Here is a 16,919-nt window from a genome sequence, read left to right as displayed (position 1 = left end):
AGGACTAACTCACCTCTGTTGACATCTATCACAGCTTCTGCTGTGGCTAGGAAAGGTCTTCCAAGGATGATGCAATCATCCTCTTCCTTCCTAGTGTCTAGGATTATGAAATCAGCAGGGATGTAAAGGCCTTCAACCTTTACTAAAATGTCCTCTACCATTCCATAAGTTTGTCTCAATGACTTATCTGCCAATTGTAATGAGAACAAGGCAGGTTGTACCTCAATGATCCCTAGCTTCTCCATTATAGAGAGTGGCATAAGATTTATCCTTGACCCCAGATCACATAGAGCTTTTTCAAAGCTCATGGTGCCTATGGTGCAAGATATTAGGAACTTGCCAGGATCTTGTTTCTTTTGAGGTAGAGTTTTCTGAATCCAAGTATCCAGTTCACTAATGAGCAAGGGAGGTTCACTTTCCCAAGTCTCATTACCAAACAACTTGGCATTCAGCTTCATGATAGCTCCTAAATATTGAGCAACTTGCTCTCTAGTCACATCTTTATCCTCTTCAGAGGATGAATAATCTTCAGAGCTCATGAATGGCAGAAGGAGATTTAATGGAATCTCTATGGTCTCTATGTGAGCCTTAGATTCATTTGGATCCTTAATAGGAAACTCCTTCTTGCTTGAAGGATGTCCCAGGAGGTCTTCCTCACTAGGATTTTCGTCCTCCTCCTCCCTAGTGCATTCGGCCACTTTGATCAAATCAATGGCCTTGCACTCGCCTTTTGGATTCTCTTCTATATTGCTTGGGAGAATACTGGGAGGAGTTTCAATGACCTTCTTACTCAGCTGGCCCACTTGTGCCTCCAAATTTCTAATGGAGGATCTTGTTTCATTCATAAAACTGAAAGTGGCTTTTGACAGATCAGAGACAATATTGGCTAAATTAGAAGTGTTTTGTTCTAAATTCTCTGTCTGTTGCTGAGAAGATGATGGATATGGCTTACTATTGCTCAGCCTATTGCGTCCACCATTGTTAAAGCCTTGTTGAGGCTTTTGTTGATCCTTCCAGGAGAAATTTGGGTGATTTCTCCATGATGGGTTATAGGTGTTTCCATAAGGTTCACCCATGTAATTAACTTCTGCCATGGCAGGGTTCTTAGGATCATAAGCTTCTTCAGAAGCTACCTCTCTAGTACTGTTGGATGCATGTTGCAATCCATTCAGATTTTGAGAGATTATGTTGACTTGTTGAGTCAACATTTTGTTCTGAGCCAATATGGCATTCAGAGCATCAATTTCAAGAACTCCTTTCTTCTGAGGTATCCCATTATTCACGGAATTCCTCTCAGAGGTATACATGAACTGGTTGTTTGCAACCATATCAATGAGTTCCTGAGCCTCTTCAGGCGTTTTCTTCAGGTGAATAGATCCACCTGCAGAATGGTCCAATGACATTTTCGAAGATTCAGAGAGACCATAATAGAATATATCTAATAGGGTCCATTCTGAAAACATGTCAGATGGACATCTTTTGGTCAACTGCTTGTATCTTTCCCAAGCTTCATAGAGGGATTCACCATCTTTTTGTTTGAAGGTTTGAACATCCACTCTCAGCTTGCTCAGCTTTTGAGGAGGAAAGAATTTATCCAAGAAGGCAGTGACCAGCTTATCCCAGGAGTCCAGGCTATCCTTAGGTTGTGAATCCAACCATATTCTAGCTCTGTCTCTTACAGCAAAAGGGAAAAGCATGAGTCTGTAGACTTCAGGATCAACTCCATTCGTCTTTACAGTCTCACAGATCTGCAAGAACTCAGTTAAAAACTGATAAGGATCTTCAGATGGAAGTCCATAAAACTTGCAGTTTTGTTGCATTAATGCAACTAGTTGAGGTTTAAGCTCAAAGTTATTGGCTCCAATGGTAGGAATGGAGATGCTTCTTCCATCAAACTTGGACGTTGGCTTTGTGAAGTCACCAAGCATTCTCCTTGCATTATTATTATTATTTTCGGCTGCCATGTCCTTCTCTTGTTCGAAAATTTCTGAAAGGTTGTTTCTGGATTGTTGTAATTTAGCTTCTCTTATTTTTCTCTTCAGAGTCCTTTCAGGTTCTGGATCAATTTCAACAAGAGTGTCTTTTTCCCTGTTCCTGCTCATATGAAAGAGAAGAAAACAAGAAAAGAAAGAGGAATCCTCTATGTCACAGTATAGAGATTCCTTTATGTTAGTAGAAGAAGAAAGAGTTAGAAGAAAGAAGAAGGATGGATTCGGATTTTTGGATGAAGAGAGGTGAAGAGAAGTGTTAGTAATTAAATAATTAAGTAGAAGAAGAGAAGAGAAGAGAAATTTTCGAAAATAATTTTTGAAAAAGAGGTTAGTAATTTTCGAAAATCAAAGACAAAATATAATTAAAATTAAAATTTAAAACAAAAAGAATTTTTGAAAAAGAGAGGGAGAATTTTCGAAAATTAAAGAGGGAAAAGTAGTTAGGTGGTTTTGAAAAAGATAAGAAACAAACAAAAAGTTAGTTAGTTGATTGAAAAAGATTTGAAATCAAATTTTGAAAAAGATAAGAAGATAAGAAGTTAGATAAGATATTTTGAAATCAAATTTTGAAAAAGATAAAATTTTTGAAAAAGATAAGATAAAAGATAAAAAGATAAGATAAAAATTTTAATAAAAAGATATTTTGAAAAAGATTTAATTTAAAAAGACTCAACTAACAAGAAACTACAAGATAAGATTCTAGAACTTAAAGATTGAACCATTCTTAACAAGAAAGTAACAAACTTCAAATTTTTGAACCAATCACATTAATTGTTAGCTAATTTTCGAAAATTTTGATATAAAGATAAGAAAAAGATTTTGAAAATATTTTGAAAAAGATTTTTGAAATTTTCGAAAATAATAAAAAAAATGAAAAAGATATGATTTTTGAAAAAGATTTTGAAAAGATAAGATTTTTAAAATTGAAATTTTGACTTGACTTGTAAGAAACAACTAATTTTAAAATTTTTTGACCAAGTCAACCCAAAATTTCAAAAATTTGGAGGAAAATAAGGAAAAGATATTTTTTGATTTTTTTGAATTTTTAATTATGAAAGAGAAAAACAACAAAAATATTCAATGCATGAAATTTTTAGATCAAAACAATGAATGCATGCAAGAATGCTATGAATGTCAAGATGAACACCAAGAATACTTTGAAGATCATGATGAACATCAAGAACAGAATTTTGAAAAATTTTTAATGCAAAGAAAACATGCAAGACACCAAACTTAGAAATCTTTAATGCATGGAAAATATGAATGCAAACGTGCACATGAAAAACAACAAACAACACAAAACAAGAAATCATCAAGATCAAACAAGAAGACTTATCAAGAACAACTTGAAGATCATGAAGAACACTATGAATGCATGAGATTTTCGAAAAGAATGCAAGAAAAATTTTAAAAGCATGCAATGGACACCAAACTTAAAAATTAACACAAGACTCAAACAAGAAACACAAAATATTTTTGGTTTTTATGATTTTATGATTTTTTTTTGTATTTTTATTATTTTTTTTTCGAAAATATTTTTGGAAAAACGAAAAAGAAAAGAAAAATTTTTTGAAAAAGTTTTTGAAAAGAAAATTACCTAATCTGAGCAACAAGATGAACCGTCAGTTGTCCATACTCGAACAATCCCCGGCAACGGCGCCAAAAACTTGGTGGACGAAATTGTGATCCATATTCTTTTGTACTTGTATGAAATCATTATTGTGGCACCAGTTGAATTCACAACTCCGTTCAACTAACCAGCAAGTGTACTGGGTCGTCCAAGTAATAAACCTTACGTGAGTAAGGGTCGATCCCACAGAGATTGTTGGTATGAAGCAAGTTATGGTTACCTTGTAAATCTCAGTTGGGCAGATTAAATTGGTTTATGGGTTTTCGAAAATAGAAATAAGAAAATAAATTATAAAAGGGATAGAACACTTATGCAGATTCATTGGTGGGAATTTCAGATAAGCGAGTGGAGATGCTGTATGGCTCAAGGACGCCTGCTCTCCTACTGCTTCTACTCAATCCTTCTTACTCCTTTCCATGGCAAGCTGTGTATAGGGGTTCACCATCAGCGGTGGCTACTTTCAATCCTCTCGGAAAAATGATCCTATGCGGCTGTCACTCGCACGGCTAATCGTCTGGAGGCATCACCCATGGTTGATGGCTACATCCCATCCTCGCAGTGAAAACTACGCTCACGCACTCTGTCACAGCACGGCTAATCACTGGTTGGTTCCTGCGCCTACTGGAATAGAATCCCTTGATTCTTTTGCGTCTGTCACTAACGCCCAGCACTTGCAAGTTTGAAGCACGTCACAGTCATTCATTACCGGAATCCTACTCGGAATACCACAGACAAGGTTAGACTTTCCGGATTCCCAGGATCCTACTCGGAATACCACAGACAAGGTGAGACTTTCCGGATCCTCATAAATGCCGCCATCTATCTAGCTTATACCACGAAGATTCTGTTGGGGAATCTAAGAGATACACATTCAAGCTCGGTTGCATGTAGAACGGAGGTGGTTGTCAATCACGTGCGTTCATAAGTGAGAATGATAATGATCGTCACTTTCATCATTACACTCATCATGTTCTTGGGTACGAATGAATATCTTGGAATAAGAATAAGAGAGATTTGAATAAAAGAAAACAGAATTGCATTAATACTTGAGGTACAGCAGAGCTCCACACCCTTAATCTATGGTGTGCAGAAACTCCACCGTTGAAGATACATAAGTGAAAGAGGTTCAGGCATGGCCGAATGGCCAGCCCTCTCCATGATCAAGTGACCGAATATTCAAGAGATTAAACTGTCAAAAGATGTCTAATACAATAGTTAAATGTTCTATTTATAATAAACTAGCTCCTAGGGTTTACATGAGTAAGTAATTGATGCATAAATCCACTTCCGGGGCCCACTTGGTGTATGCTTGGGCTGAGCTTGATCAATCAACGAGCTGAGGCTTCTCTTGGAGTTGAACTCCGAGTTATGACGTGTTTTGGGCGTTCAACTCCGGATCATGACGTTTTTCTGGCGTTTAACTCCAGACAGCAGCATGTACTTGGCGTTCAACGCCAAGTTACGTCGTCATTCTTCGAATAAAGTATGGACTATTATATATTGCTGGAAAGCCCTGGATGTCTACTTTCCAACGTCGTTGAGAGCGCGCCAATTGGAGTTATGTAGCTCCAGAAAACCCACTTCGAGTGCAGGGAGGTCAAATTCCAACAGCATCAGCAGTCCTTTTGTCAGCCTTTTTCAGAGTTTTGCTCAAGTCCCTCTGTAACAACCCTGATTTTCGAGTACGCGAGATCTTTTCTGAAAGTACGAAATTCTCCGGAAGATCAGTAAAGGGAACACCTCTGTTATATCATCAAGCATCTCAATCCTCATTATCATTATGTCATCCTTAAGCTAGAACCTCCTTTGAGGCAAGCTCGATAATGCAGTTACGAAGAACATAGCTTTTGAACCGTATCGGTTAGGAGTTTTGATCCGGTTTTTCGTAAATAGTCTCAGTTTGACGAACTGGACTCGATTCATGAGAGAAGAGAGATAATAGGGTAATATCATCATTATATGAGTATTAGAAGTTTCTTGAATGATATTATAAGGTTACCTGGTCAGTTTTAGTTAAAAACAGAAAATCGGTTTAACCGGGTTCACAGTTTACTGGTGCAGCTTAGCACCAGCACTCTCTAATGACTTTAGCAATGCTAAGGCCTCATTATTCATGTTTTATTCTTATAATAAATATGTTACTAGTGTCATTTATGCTAGTAGCTCAGAAAATAATTTTTAGATATGTTTTTACGAGTGTTCCGATACACCTAGTTTTAGTAGTTGTACACCAGAGATATTTTAATATTATTTTAATCCACCTCCAAGCCAACCAATCACAACTCACCCTACACCCCCAAAACCCCCAAGGCTGCCTCATTTTCTCATTGTGGCCGAAAATCACCAAGAGAAAAAGGAGAGAAAGTTCTTGGTTCATAAATCTTCAAAGCTTGATTTCTTCTGAACTAAAACTCAAATCAAAATTCCGATTTCACCAAAATGATCCTCTCTTCTTCCTCTACATAACCATGTGACTTATCAAGGCTGGAAATAAGGTGAGATGGCTGTCTCCCTCCCTTTTCAATTCGGTTTCCAAGGAAAACCATGTAAACATGTGTTTTCTTGATGTTTTTCCTTAGGAATCATGCTTAACTTGACTTGAGGGCCAAGAAACGTGAATTTCCAGCAACGCTAAGGTGATATATCTCTTCCTAACATGCTGAGTGAGATTTGGTCAGTTGAGAGTTTTTGGATTTAAAGTTGTTCTTGATGTGATTTAGGAGGAAAAAGTGCTTAAGGACCACCTGAAAGTTTGATTGAATTAGGAGCAGCAAAACCAGGTAGGGTTTGATGAATTTAATCTTGATTGATTGTGTTTGAGTTGTTTAATTATGATATGGTTTGGCTGTGCTTGAAATTGATTGTTTATATGAGTGATTCTTGTTGAAAGTTTGTTGAAAATTTGATGAAATTTGATGATATTTAAGCTATGAATGTTGTTCTTGAGGGCTGCTGGAAAACGAAACCCTAGGCCTTAAATTGGGGTTCAATTTGTGTTAAAATCATGTAGAAAAGATGGGGTTTTAGTGGCTGGGAATTTATTTTGAATTTTGGTAAAAATCGGTTGCTGAAAAGACTGAAAAACGGGTAAAAACAGAGAAAGAATCGGAAGAATTTATGAAGAACATGAAGAACACTTTGAGTGTGATGAAGAACAATGAAGAACAGGCCTTAGATCTTAAAAAGGGCAAGGAAGTAAAATTTTTGGTGTTTTAGGGGTTGTTTGGTAATTTCTGAAAGTTAGGGTGGTAAAAGTAGAAATATTAAAAGTTACGGGTGGTAAAAAGTGAATTTTAAAGGTTAAAAGTAAAAGTGAGTTAATTTTCGAAAATTTAATAATAAAATAATAAATAATAATAAAATATTAAATAATAATATTTAATTAAAAATAATATTTTAATAAAAATAATAAAATAATGCGAAAAAGGCAGTTTTCCGTAAAAGCTTTAGAAAGACAACTTTAAGTGCAGAATTCTCCTAATTACCTTCATAAAACACTTAGGGAGTGATAAGAACATATTAGTGAGGCAAAGATAAATAAAAGATAAAAAGTTGAAGAAAAGATAAGAATCGAAGAAAAAGTCTGTAAAGTTTTAATAACAGAAGAACAGACAGAGTCTAGCGAACGAACTAGGGCAACATAGTTAGTCCTCGAGTTGCGACTAGGGTTAGGTATTATATGAAAAGTTAAACTGTTTCAGTATAGACTTAATGAACCTATACTTGGGACAGGCAAACTATTCATACCGAGATTTACATAAGCTTTAAATACATACGTTAAGCAGAGAAAAGAGTAATCAGAGCAGAATAAAGTAACACAGAGAACATAGTAACCAGCACAGAGTAAAGAGATATGAAGGGAAAAGATTAATATGATAAAGAGAAATGATTTGAGCCAAGCTTTTGTACAAGTGAAAGATGTAAAGTTTGTATAGTATGGTTGAACAAAGAAAGAGAGAGATATTGTATAAGAATATATAACTGGAGATGAATAATGAGAATGATAACTTATGATGACAATTACACTGATTCTGTTGAGGAAAAGTATTCAGTTTATGAAATTGTTGGCAAGGACGTGGGTTTTGTCCCGCTTGCGTATTTATGATTATAAAAGAGAATAAAAAGCAGAGGACCTGTTGAAAGGTCATTGTTGCTTGAGGCAACCCAAGAGAAAGTATATTATATATATATATATATGTTGCGTAATGCAACCCAAGAGATATTATATATATATATGTTGCGTAATGCAACCCAAGAGATATTTAGTTGTTGCTTGAGGCAACCCAAGAGATATTTATTTGTCGCTTGAGGCAACCCAAGAGATGTGTTTATTCATTTGTTGCGTTATGGCAACTCCTGAGATATTTGTGTGATGATCTGCTGCGTGAAGGCAGTCAGATAGATGGTGGTGCGACCACTGAGAACGCTTTCCTGCGGTACAGATCCATGTTTTAGTTCTGTAAGGCAGAGGGGTTATTTCCTGCTACAGAAGTACCGTGACCACCTGTTCCATTTCTGTAGTGGCAGAGGGGTTATTTCCTGTATACAGAAGGTGTGTCGGCATACATCCCTGCAGTGGCAGATGTGTTATTTCCTGTATGTAGTGGACCCTGTGGTGGCAGAGGGGTTATTTCCTGTACACAGGGGTATAGCCAATAGGAAAGCCTTATCCAGACAGAGGTTGCTGGATAACATCGGGAGCGGGTTAGTAACCGACAGATGAGCTCATTACCTGCACTAGGGCTAGACATGCATCATACTTGGTTGTGCATTTTCTCTATTATGATTGTTGCATGAATGTATGCTTTCTCTGTTTGTATTCTATTCTCTGTGTTTGTGTCTATGTTTTACTTTCTTGTATTCTTCTGTTTGTGATCTTTTTTTGTTTTCTTTATTCTCTCTATTTATCTGTCTTCTGTTTACTACTTCTCTATATTCTGCTATTAGTCTGCTAAACAACACAAAATTAATGAACGTAACTAATAACCCCGACCCTACTAAGAACTCCCCAGTTCTTACCCCTTCTCTCTCCCTTCCCCTTCAGATGGAAGCAAGAGTTTCTTTCCGTAGTTCGCTGACGACCGTTTGCAAAAAGGATTCCGCTCTAGGTAGTCTTCTGAGTCTAGGGTGAATCCCATCCTCTGTTTATATGTATATACTGTGAGACCAGCCAATGTCCGCACCCCGTTTGTACGTGAACTTTAACCTAAATCCTGTGTACGAGACTCCTGTTGTGTGGCTACTTGATGAGGTACCAGAGAGACGTCATATGGCAATGTCTGATCGTGCAGAGGAGTAACAAATGATGTTCTACCTTTTGATGATGTTCCACCTGACTTGAGTTTTGAAGACTTAGAACGTACTTTCCCTCGCTTTAGTAGTTTAGAGGGACTAGGTGAGTATAGAGTCTAGGCTAGCCTGGGTGCCAGCTTAGGGACCTCTTGAACAAGTCAGGGCCTGGGATGTTGTATGTATATATATGTATATAGTTATTATCTAGCTATATCTAGGGGTGTTCTAACTAACAGTCTATATTCTAATAAAGGCTGAATCACCGAATGTTGTCAACTACTTGTGATGTGTTTATGTGTGGTTGTTTGTAACTGTTTTATATATTATTAGTTGTGAATTGATTATGAATGATACTGTTTGTTAATCCAAATGTTTTCAAAAAAAAAGTACCTCGTAAAATAACTACGCTTTTAACAACGAATCAGGCTCATATGATAAATAATAGATAATAATTAGGAAGACAAGTTGGTAGCGCTCAGTTTCTAGTATGATCATGACGTACAAGAAATTGGGTCGTTACACCCTCAATTTCAGCAAGAATTTACCTGAAATCACAGAAAAATACACAAACTCATAGTAAAGTCCAGAAATGTGAATTTAACATAAAAACTAATGAAAGCATCCCTAAAAGTAGCTCAAACTTACTAAAAACTATCTAAAAACAATGCCAAAAAGCGTATAAATTATCCGCTCATCAAAACTTAAAGTGGCCTTTGACAGATCAGAGACTAAGTTTGCCAAATTAGAGGGGCTCTGTTTAGAATCCTTTGTCTGTTGCTGAGAAGATGATGGAAAAGGCTTGTTATTACTGAGCCTATTTCTTCCACCATTATTAAAGCCTTGTTGAGGCTTTTGTTGATCCTTCCATGAGAAATTTGGATGATTTCTCCATGATGAGTTATAGGTGTTTCCATAAGGTTCACCCATGTAATTAACCTCTGCCATTGCAGAGTTTTCAGGATCATAAGCTTCTTCATAAGCTGCCTCTTTAGTACTGTTGGATGCATTTTGCCATCCATTCAGACTTTGAGAGATCATGTTGACTTGCTGAGTCAACACTTTGTTCTGAGCCAATATGGCATTCAGAGCATCAATTTCAAGAACTCCCTTCCTCTGAGGCATCTGGTGGACGAAATTGTGATCACATGTTCTTTGTACTTGTATGAAATTTAATAATTGGCTTTATTTGAATTCACAACTCCGTTCAACTAACCAGCAAGTGTACTGGGTCGTCCAAGTAATAAACCTTACGTGAGTAAGGGTCGATCCCACAGAGATTGTTGGTATGAAGCAAGCTATGGTCACCTTGTAAATCTCAGTTAGGCAGATTAAATTGGTTTATGGATTTCGGAAATTAATAATAAAAAGAAAATAAAAGGGATAGAAATACTTATGTAAATCAATAGTGGGAATTTCAGATAGGTGTATGGAGATGCTGTGCTCCTCTTGAAACTCTACTTCACTATTCACTCTTTCTTCAATCCTCCTTACTCCTTTCCATGGCAAGCTGTATGTAGGGCATCACCATCATCAGTGGCTACTTTCAATCCTCTTGGGAAAATGGTCCTATGCGCTGTCACTGCACGGCTAATCGTCTGGAGGCATCACCCTTGGTTGATAGCTACATCCCATCCTCTCAGTGAAAATGGTCCAAATGCTCTGTCACAGCACGGCTAATCATCTGTCGGTTCTCAATCAGGTTGGAATAGAATCCATTGATTCTTTTGCGTTTGTCATCACGCCCAGCCTTCAGGAGTTTGAAGCTCGTCACAGTCATTCAATACCGGAATCCTACTCGGAATATCACAGACAAGGTTAGACTTTCCGGATTCCCAAGATCCTACTTCGAATACCACAGACAAGGTTAGACTTTTCGGATCCCCATGAATGCCGCCATTTATCTAGCTTATACCACAAAGATTCTGTTGGGGAATCTAAGAGATATGCGCCCGGCCTAAGGTAGAACGGAAGTGGTTGTCAATCACGCGCGTTCATAGGTGAGAATGATGATGAGTGTCACGAATCATCACATTCATCAAAGTGTTGTGCAACGTATATCTTGGAATAAGAATAAGAGAGAATTGAGTAAAAAGTAATAGTAATTTTATTGAAACTTGAGGTACAGCAGAGCTTCACACCCTTAATCTATGGTGTGCAGAAACTCCACCGTTGAAAATACATAAGTGAAAGGTTCAGGCATGGCCGAATGGCCAGCCCTCCAAAACGTGATCAATAGCCTCTTAGGATGAAGAATAAAACAAAACTGAGACCAAAGATGAAACGTGGTCAAAAGACGACTAGTACACTAGTTAAATGTTCTATTTATAATAGACTAGCTACTAGGGTTTACATGAGTAAGTAATTGATGCATAAATCCACTTCCGGGGCCCACTTGGTGTATGCTTGGGCTGAGCTTGATCTATCCACGAGCTGAGGCTTCTCTTGGAGTTGAACTCCAAGTTATGACGTGTTTTGGGCGTTCAACTCCGGATCCTGACGTTTTTCTGGCGTTTAACTCCAGACAGCAGCATGTACTTGGCGTTCAACGCCAAATTACGTCGTCAATTTCCGAATAAAGTATGAACTATTATATATTGCTGGAAAGCGCTGGATGTCTACTTTCCAACGCCGTTGAGAGCGCGCCATTTGGAGTTCTGTAGCTCCAGAAAATCTATTTCGAGTGCAGGGAGGTCAGATTCCAATAGCATCAGCAGTCCTTTTGTCAGCCTTTTTCAGAGTTTTGCTCAAGTCCCTCAATTTCAGCCAGAATTTACCTGAAATCATAGAAAAACACAAAAACTCATAGTAAAGTCCAGAAATGTGAATTTAACATAAAAACTAATGAAAACATCCCTAAAAGTAGCTTGAACTTACTAAAAACTACCTAAAAACAATGCCAAAAAGCGTATAAATTATCCGCTCATCAGCATCCCATTATTCACGGAATTCCTCTCAGAAGTGTACATGAATTGGTTATTTGCAACCATGTCAATAAGTTCTTGAGCTTCTGCAGGTGTTTTCTTTAGGTGAATGGATCCACCTGCAGAATGGTCCAATGACATTTTCGAAAATTCAGATAGACCATAATAGAATATATCTAATATGGTCCCTTCTGAAAACATGTCAGATGGACCCCTTTTGGTCAGCTGCTTGTATCTTTCCCAAGCTTCATAGAGGGATTCACCATCTTTTTGCTTGAAGGTCTGAACATCCACTCTAAGCTTGCTCAGCTTTTGAGGAGGAAAGAATTTATCCAAGAAGGTCGTGACCAGCTTATCCCAGGAGTCCAGGCTATCTTTAGGTTGTGAGTCCAACCATGTTCTAGCTCTGTCTCTTACAACAAAAGGGAAAAGCATGAGCCTGTAGACTTTAGGATCTACTCCATTTGTCTTAACAGTCTCACAAATCTGCAAGAACTCAATTAAAAACTGGTAAGGATCTTCAGATGGAAGTCCATAAAACTTGCAGTTCTGTTGCATTAAAGCAACTAGTTGAGGTTTAAACTCAAAATTGTTGGCTCCAATGGCAGGAATGGAGAGCTTCTTCCATCAAATTTGGACGTTGGTTTTGTGAAATCACCAAGCATTCTCCTTGCATTATTGTTGTTGGGTTTGACTGCCATCTCCTTTTCTTGTTCGAAAATTTCAGAAAGGTTGCCTCTGGATTGTAGTAATTTAGCTTCTCTTAGTTTCCTCTTCAGAGTCCTTTCAGGTTCTGGATCAGCTTCAACAAGAGTGTCTTTTTCCTTGTTCCTGCTCATATAGGGAAGAAGAGAACAAGAAACGAAAGAGGAATCCTCTATGTCACAGTAAAGAGGATCCTTATTGTTAGTATAAGAAGAAAGGGAAGAGGAGTGAAGAAGAATGGGTAAGAATAGAGGTGGTGATCTGAGATGAAGAGAGATGAAGAGAGGTGTTAGTGAATAAATAAATAAATAGAAGGAGAAGAGAGATAGAATTTCGAAAATATTTTTGAAAAAGTGGTTAGTGATTTTCGAAAATTAAAGATAAGATATGATTAAAATTAAAATTTAAAAGAATTTTTGAAAAAGAAAGAGGTATTTTCAAAAATTAGAGAGGGATAGGTAGTTAGTTGGTTTTAAAAAAGATAAGAAACAAACAAAAAGTCAAATAGTTAGTTGAAAAAGATATTAAAATTAAATTTGAAAAGATAAGAAGTTAGATAAGATATTTTTAAATCAAATTTTTGAAAAAGATAAAATTTTGAAAAAGATAAGATAAAAAGATAAGATAAAAAGATAATATTTTTAAGAAAAAGATATTTTGAAAAAGATTTAATTTAATTTTTTTTAAAATTAATTACTTAACTAACAAGAAACTAAAAGATAAGATTCTAAAATTTTAAAGATTGAACCTTTCTTAACAAGAAAGTAACAAACTTCAAATTTTTGAATCAATCACATTAATTGTTAGTGTAATTTCAAAAACATGATATAAAGATAAGAAAAAGATTTTGAAAATATTTTGAAAAATATTTTTGAATTTTTTTTCGAAACTAAAAAAATGAAAAAGATATGATTTTTGAAAAAGATTTTAAAAAGATAAGATTTTGAAAATTGAAAATTTGACTTGACTTGTAAGAAACAACTAATTTTAAAAATTTTTGACCAAGTCAACCCAAAATTTCGAAAATTTGGAGAGAAATAAGGAAAAGATATTTTTTTTGAATTTTTAATTATGAGAGAGAAAAACATAAAAATGACTCAAAACATGAAAATTTTGGATCAAAACACATGATGCATGCAAGAACATTATGAATGTCAAGATGAACACCAAGAACACTTTGAAGATCATGACGAACATCAAGAACATATTTCTGAAAAAATTTTTGATGCAAAGAAAACATGCAAGACACCAAACTTAGAAATCTTTAATGCATGGACTCTAGCAAACGAAAAATGCATATGAAAAACAACAAACAACACAAAACAAGAAAACATCAAGATCAAACAAAAAGACTTACCAAAAACAACTTGAAGATCATGAAGAACACTATGAATGCATGGAATTTTCGAAAAAAATAATGCATAAATTTTAAAAACATGCAATTGACAGCAAACTTAAATATTGACTCAAGACTCAAACAAGAACACAAAATATTTTTGGTTTTTATGATTTTATGATTTTTTGTATTTTTATTAATTTTTTTCGAAAATATTCTTTAGAAAAACGAAAATAAAGAAAAATTTTTGAAAACTTTTTGCAAAGAAAATTACCTAATCTGAGCAACAAGATGAACCGTCAGTTGTCCATACTCGAACAATCCCCGGCAACGGCGCCAAAAACTTGGTGGACGAAATTGTGATCATTAATGTTGTACTCTTTGTTATTGTATGGAATATATTTCATTATAATGGCTCTTTGCTATGTGTGGACACAACTCCGTTTAACTAACCAGCAAGTGTATTGGGTCGTCCAAGTAATAAACCTTACGTGAGTAAGGGTCGATCCCACAGAGATTGTTGGTATGAAGCAAGCTATGGTCATCTTGTAAATCTCAGTCAGGCGGATTTAAATAAATTATGGAATTTGGAAAATCAAATAATAGTAAATAAACATAAAATAAAGATAAAGTTACTCATGTATTTCCATGATGGAAATTTCAGATAGGTGTATGGAGATGCTGTGCTCCTCTTGAATCTCTGCTTTCCTACTGCTTCATCCAATCCTTCTTACTCCTTTCCATGGCAAGCTGTATGTAGGGCATCACCGTTGTCAATGGCTACATCCCATCCTCTCAGTGAAAATGGTCCAAATGCTCTGTCACAGCACGACTAATCATCTGTCGGTTCTCAATCAGGTTGGAATAGAATCCAGTGATTCTTTTGCGTCTGTCACTAACGCCCAGCCTTCAGGAGTTTGAAGCTCGTTATAGTCATTCAATCCCGGAATCCTACTCGGAAAACCACAGACAAGGTTAGACTTTCCGGATTCCCATGAATGCCACCATCAATTCTAGCTTATACCACGAAGATTCTGATTATGGAATCCAAGAGATATGCGCCCGGCCTAAGGTAGAACGGAAGTGGTTGTCAGTCACGCGCGTTCATAGGTGAGAATGATGATGAGTGTCACGGATCATCACATTCATCAAGTTGAAGTGCAACAAATATCTTAGAATAGGAATAAAGAGAATTGAATAGAAACAGTAGTAATTGTATTAAAACTTGAGGTACAGCAGAGCTCCACACCCTTCATCTATGGTGTGTAGAAACTCCACTGTTGAAAATACATAAGTGAAAGGTTCAGGCATGGCCGAATGGCCAGCCCCCAAAACGTGATCAATAGCCTCCTAAGATGAAGAATAAAATAAAACTGAGACCAAAGATGTCTAATACAATAGTAAACTATCCTATTTATACTAGACTGGCTACTAGGGTTTACATGAGTAAGTAATTGATGCATAAATCCACTTCCGGGGACCACTTGGTGTATGTTTGGGCTGAGCTTGATCTATCCACGAGCTGAAGCTTCTCTTGGAGTTGAACGCCAAGTTGTAACGTGTTTTGGGCGTTCAACTCCGGGTTGTGACGTGTTTCTGGCGTTTGACTCCAGACAGCAACATGGAACTGGCGTTGAGCGCCAGTTTACATCGTCAATTCCCGAATAAAGTATGGACTATTATATATTTCTGGAAAGCTCTGGATGGCTACTTCCCAACGCCATTGAGAGCGCGCAATTTGGTGTTCTGTTGCTCCAGAAAATCCATTTTGAGTGCAGGGAGGTCAGATTCCAACAGCATCAGCAGTCCTTTGTCAGCCTCCTATCAGAGTTTTGCTCAATTCCCTCAATTTCAGCCAGAAATTACCTGAAATCACAGAAAAACACACAAACTTATAGTAATGTCCAGAAATGTGAATTTAACATAAAAACTAATGAAAACATCCCTAAAAGTAGCTTGAACTTACTAAAAATATCTAAAAACAATGCCAAAAAGCGTATAAATTATCCGCTCATCAATTGCCAATTTCTTGGTCAATTAATTCCAATTAGAGGGTGATGATCAATTTCTAGTTTATATGCCAAAAGAATCCTAATTATTCAAAAATAAGGGGATTATATGTCACGTATCCTGTTAAATACAAACAATTAGAAATTCAGTATAATATGTTTTCAAGCTGTTATTCAAGTAAAGAGGTTTTCCAAGTTTCACAAGAACTCAATTAGAACATGGGTCATACTTCCGTTCCACCCAATTTTCATAAAATAAAGAGTGAAAACAATTATAGAAATATAAATCTAAACATGGATTAAATTAGAAATATCAAACAAATAAATCCATACAAATAGACAGAGCTCCTAACCTTAACAATGAAGGATTTAGTTGCTCATGGTTCAGAGAAGAAAACTAGGATTCTGGTAAAATGTACTGTGTTCAGAATTTCCTAATGGAATCCCCCTAATGGAATCTACCTAATAGAAGAGAAGTCCCCCCTTTTTATAACTAATCCTAATTAATTTAAAATCTAATATTTAAAATTAAGATAATATCTTTTCCTATTTTAAAATCAAATTTGAATTTAAATCAGAATTAAAAACTACTCCGCGTCTTGTAACGTGGGGACCACTTGCCTTCACTGGATCCGTGCCTAACTTGGGTGCTAAAATGGGACCCAGAAATCACCCTCAGCGTTTTCTGCATTTTCTGTACGTGGCGCATGTCACGCGTACACGTCAGTCACGCGTACGCGTCGATGGTCTTTTCTGCGAGTCCCGCGGACGCGTCGGTCACGCGTACGCGTTGCTGAGCAAATCTTCAAATCACGCGTACGCGTCACTCATGCGCACGTGTCGCCATGGATATCTCCAGATCACGCACACGCGTCAGGCATGCGTGCGCGTCGCTCCTCGCAGCCATCTCCTTTGATTCTTGTGCTGCAGAAACTCTATCAAATCCAGCCGAATGCTATCTAAAATAAATAAAATTACACAAAACTTAAAATAGCATCCATAGTGGCTAAAATATATTTAATTCTTAATTAATCT

The 16,919-nt window shown here is 36.6% G+C and overlaps 1 non-coding gene across 1 annotated transcript; it reads left to right on the top strand.

Moving 5' to 3' along the window:
- The first annotated feature begins 1,461 nt into the window (after positions 1-1,461).
- Positions 1,462-1,565, top strand: LOC112719472 (small nucleolar RNA R71). Its single transcript, XR_003161774.1, has one exon. It is a non-coding gene; the product is annotated as a small nucleolar RNA R71 (small nucleolar RNA).
- Positions 1,566-16,919: the final 15,354 nt, after the last annotated feature.

The sequence above is a fragment of the Arachis hypogaea genome, chromosome 10 (assembly GCF_003086295.3).
Source record: "Arachis hypogaea cultivar Tifrunner chromosome 10, arahy.Tifrunner.gnm2.J5K5, whole genome shotgun sequence".
Classification (NCBI taxonomy): Eukaryota; Viridiplantae; Streptophyta; class Magnoliopsida; order Fabales; family Fabaceae; genus Arachis; species Arachis hypogaea.
This window is presented reverse-complemented; position numbering and strand designations above follow the sequence as displayed.